We start from the raw sequence: 5,196 nt of genomic DNA, 5'->3' as shown, positions 1-5,196 counted from the left end.
CTCACTGTTAAAGGTGCTTGAAATGAGCTGGTGTGAAAAGCTAGTGCAGGGAAAGCTGACAGGTATGCAGGCATAGAAACCATCACAGATGCCCTGTGAGTGGGGAAGCTTTGTTCCCCTAAATAGGGTTAGCAGGGGAAGAAAGTGCTTTGGTCAGCTTATTTCCTGGAAATCACACTATTTTTGAGGAATTGTGCTGTATTTCAGGCAACATGGCAAACAGCAGAGAGGTAGAAACTATGGATTGCCAGGAGTGAACTACAAATTATTTGAAAGTGACATTTATAATTGGAATAGATGGGTTTTGCAACTCTTGGTGGCCTTGGCTGCCCAGCTGAAAGTTATTCTGAGCTTAACAGCCTGGAATCACAGCATGGGAGACTGCAAACCAGTTTGCTCTTGCTTTAATACTCAATTGACAATCAGAAGTTGTTGACCTACAACAAGCAAAATGTGTGTTTAACTATGAAACATTCAAGCTCTTGTGAACTAGCTGATACTAGTCTCCTGTAGTGCTTTTGTTTGCATTTCTGTTAATGAGATCAACTTCATCCTTGTTCAGTTTGGAAGAGTGGTTATGATAATCCATATTGCTCAAATACATTTGAATACTTAATCCTTTGTGGATGATATTGGTGGATGAAGCTCAGGCCCAGAAGAATAAAGGATTGCCTCTCAAGTTTGTTTGTACAATATTCATCAGAAAAGTCCAGGAGAACATTGGCTGGTATTTTTCAGCACATTATAATAATTTTTTTCAGGAAATCCATTCCTGTGGGAATACTCGATTCATTAAAATCACATTTGCTACGGTGTTTAGGTGGCCATGTGCCTAATTCCTCTACCCTACCTCTTCTGGCTTTCCTTGTGGAAGTCAGCAGGTTGAAAGTAAGCTTATTTTGAAGTCCTTGTGAGGTAGAGCCTCTGCAAATCATTGGGTGCAGATTTTCTGGGTTCAGGAGGAGTATTAGATTGCTGTCACCTGACACTATGAGTTAAAATTGTCACAGGATTGTAAAAGCTCATCTTGATTGCTTCTGGTTTGCTTTATCACTTTTTTCAGATAAGCTGGTGTTCATCTTTAGGAAAGGAAAATTCAGTGGTGATTTAAATGTTTGATTTGATTGTTCAGTTATCATTAGGAATCAGTGTGCTGTATGTTCATCTCTGCTTTATTGCCTACACCAGCACTGGGTGTAGACAAGTGTAATATTGGGCTAGATAAGCAGAATCTGAGCTTTTTCGTCATGTAGCAAATACCTCATGAAGGTAACAGGAGAAGGGAAAAGAAGCCGGTCTCCTTTGCAGTTCTCTTCCCCCTGTACGCTTTACGCCTCACCTCTCAGTGAACCCTTGCCTGTAGTGCAAGTCCATTAGTGTTATTTAGTTTCAGGACTAATTTATTCTTGCTTATTATGTGGCTAATACAGTGAAGGTTATTTTAAGTCTTTGTATTTCTTCACCTCCCTGCAGTAATGGTAATTTATTTTACCTCTAATTTTCCTCTCTGAGGTCTTTGTAGAAGGTAAAATTCACCTGCATGCACATGAAGCTGAAGTACCACGAGCCACGCATAGCTGTAACTGTCTTTCTGTAAAGGTATGTCAGTCAGCAAAGAGTAAGGACAGGTTCCAGTAGCCTCTTCAGAGCTGCTTCAGTACCAAACTCATTTTGTGTATTGGAGCATTAAACAGAACTTGTAAATTAAAATACATTTCTAACATTGACATGATGGCTGAAATATTTTGAAAATTCTGAAGGCTGCTGTGATTTCAGCTTTGTGTAGCAGCTCACATGGTTGTGTGGGTAAGAATTATACTAGTAGCCACGGTGGCCTTGTGTACACTGTCAGTTGAGTTGTGTTGTTCCTGTTCTAGTGAAGATCAAGTGTAGGACTTGCAGCAGTTGGCAGATAAGTCTTTGCAAACAGGATTATAGTTCCAGTACAGTATAGTAGTTCAAGCATTGGGTAAACTGAGGTGAGCTTTTGTCTAATCTTTCCTCATTATGTCAAGTTATACTTGGAGGCAATGTATAGTTGCTTCAGTGTTGAAGCCAAGTGGGTAAATAATCCTCTTTAGTTTCCATCCTTAATTCTTCATACATCAGGAGATTAGAAAGTTGCACAGCTCAGTTTCCTTGTTCCTTCACTTTTTTATGGTTTTGTCAATGTAGCTTGGTGGGAAGATGGATCACCCAGAGTATCAGCTTCTCTCTGAAGAAAGGTGCTTCCCTCTAAGGGGGTCACTGGTGTGTCTGAACATTTGAAGTCTGCATGTACTTGCCTGGACTTTCTCTCAAAGCTCCTGATGGAGGAGTTAAGGTGGGCTGAATATTCCTATCTATTAAAAGGGTGAGGAGGGATAAATGATGTTAGGCTTCTCAGATGAGCTGTGAGTCAGACAGGGCTGGTCTCAAGCCCTTAGTGCAATACCCCTCAAATGAGGACTGGGTAGTACTGCAGGTAATAGTCTGTAAAAGTTGCTGCATTAAAGGCAACTGAGTGAAGGTCTGCAGTGATAGTCCCATTAACATGGTACAGCAGATAATTGAGATATTGCCTCTACCATTAAAATGGTGAAGAAAACGGTGCCTCTTCACTGAGAACGTAGGAACAAGTAGGGTTTTATCGGTGGCTATGCTGCTGTGCACTGTGACTTAAAGCAACAGAGGGAGACCCAAGGTGATTTGTAGCACAATACGTGGATTTTTTTGGTTTTGCTTGAGGTGTTTTCAGATAGCTGAATTCCCATGGAAGAGGGTAGGTACATGTGCAAGCTGTCTAAGTCAATGTTTCAAGCATTTTATTCAGGCTTTGTTCCATTGTGATGGTTTAATTAAACTTTAATGGGCATAGTAGGGTAGAAATTGATGTACAATTTTTTTGAAGGATAATCAATCAGATTATTTTGAATAACTGCTCTAAGTGTGGTTGCTGCCTTCAAGTTGAGAGGAGCTTTACCGCTTTGAAATAGGGCAATTTATGTCTAAAAGGCACCTTTGGCTCAGTCAGCTGTGATAGTTCCTCAGTGTCACCTGCTCTCTGTTAAAGCTTAACCAGTTTGCTAAACTAACAGCTATCTAACCCATTGATATGTAAAGGGAATGCTAATTTCCTCTATCACATTTTTCTTCTTTTTTGCTAGGTGAATGCTAAAGGACTTCACATTTTCATCCCCTCCAGGACTCCCGTTCTTGGCAGGCCCTGGCTGCCCCATGCCCAGGTCTGCGATGTCCGGAGGTAGAGCAGCGACTCTTTCACAGGCAACCCCTTGCCGTGGGGAAGGAGCTTGCGTGTCCTTGTGAGGTTGAGAGCTGTGCTGGTGGTGGCATGTGCCTCCGGTGGGGTCTCCCAAGCCAGACAGGTCTCCACTGAAGGGTCAGACAAAGTGTGTCCAGGGTTAGGATGGGCTCACTAGCCTTCGGGCAGCCATCCTAGGAGAAGGACAACTCTGACTCCAAACCCGGGCAGATGGAGCTCGTTTAGCCTGGTAAGGCATCCATCATCTAAGAGAAGGACACTCTAACCAAACCTATGACCTGAGGACTTCGCTGTCACTGTCCAAGCTCGCTAGGCCCTGGCAGATGAACCTCAGGTGTAAAGGGTGGAGCCAGTTCCGCGCATGCTGTGCCTCACCTAAAAAATCCACCGCGCAGGCTCAAAGGGTGCGCTCATCGCTTGCAGTGAGCGTGGGGAAAACCCTTTCCAGATCTTTGTTTGCAAAGCCAAGCCATGATGATCACATTTTCTATTCCCAAAAGTTTCATTGTGGTTTTCACTAACTTAAAATACTCTGCTATTTTTATCTGAGTTTTTCTGCAGTGGTCTAGTAAATTAATAACTTTACCCCTTAGCCATAATACCTGTGAAAGAGCATGTGCTTGGCTGACATTCATATAATTCTGTGTAGAAGTTGGTAGGTTTGTTACTTCTGTAGCCACAATAAGGAGCAAGTGTGTGCAGTGAACCATCTGTGATCTTTGCAGTGCTAGTCAGTGTTGTATGGACCCAGCTCAGCCCAGGTCTGAAGGTTATATGTCCTTAAGGGAGCTTTATCTCTCAAAATCTGAAACCTCCGAAGTTCTACTCCGAAGAGCATGTCTTTTTCAGTTGTGAAGGCTGAAATGTGTTCTGGGAGTGGGTAGTGTGTGCTATAGGAAGATCCTAAGATAATGTGGAAATTCCTTTGCATTTTCAAGAACAGCAGTACTAGAGATTTGTATATAAAAGTTGATACTGTCATGAAGTTAACATTGCCCAAGGGTTTTATTTAAAATACAATGCTCACCTCAAACTTGTCTCAAATTTTTCTTTTGAGGCTTTAGAGATACAGATACTTTGTGTGAAGCCAGATTTCATCTTCCTGAGGTGGGAAGGTATTGGGAAGATCAGCTGTTCAGTATAGCAGATTGCCGCTTACTCTGAAAGCATGGTACTGATACCATGTGAAGGATTTAGTTGCATACTACAGAAACAGATAAAATATGTGGGAGGTGGCTCATGGTGGGGGTGAAGAATAGAAGAGGCCTGGTGCCACAGGTTTGAGCCTGTCAAGAGCTGCTCTTGTTTCTGATTACAGGAAGGTTAAATATTTGCTCTTCTGGAGACATCCTGCATAAACAGTGAGGAAGTAAATGAGCTCTTGGTCTGAAGAGGCTTGTGTTGTCTAGCTTCTGGAGCTGCTAGGGTGGTTTCTAGTTTTGCACAGTCTTGGAGCATGTCTGTATCTAGTGATGACCCCTGTGCTCCTCTTATGACTTCTCTTGAGTGGGCAGCCAGTTTTCTGGTTAAGACATCTAACTTGGGCTGTTTAGTGATGCTGACAAATTTGCCTCAAATGCAAGGGGAGCAGTGGGGCTTTTGCTAAAGCCTACTGCTGACATTCCCACTTGTGGTGGAGTGAAAGGCTTTTACTAACTCTAGTAGATCACTGACTTGCCCACCTAAGTGGATGTATGGATGAAGTGATCCCTTTTTGACACCCTGTCTCCTGCAGCATGGGAGCACAAGCACATCTTACCTACAGCCATTGTCCAAAACATTGTTGATATTCTGTTTCTGTCTGGGAACATGTGCTAAGCACTGAAGTTACTAAACTTCATCTTGTTGGAGTGAGGCTTCTCTAAAGGTGAGGAAAATAGTAGTGGTGGCTTTATTTCAATTTTTTTTCCTGCCATAGCATAGAAGCCACACAG

This window comes from Buceros rhinoceros, unplaced genomic scaffold, assembly GCF_000710305.1.
Source record: "Buceros rhinoceros silvestris isolate BGI_N320 unplaced genomic scaffold, ASM71030v1 scaffold44970, whole genome shotgun sequence".
Taxonomy (NCBI): Eukaryota; Metazoa; Chordata; class Aves; order Bucerotiformes; family Bucerotidae; genus Buceros; species Buceros rhinoceros.
This window is presented reverse-complemented; position numbering follows the sequence as displayed.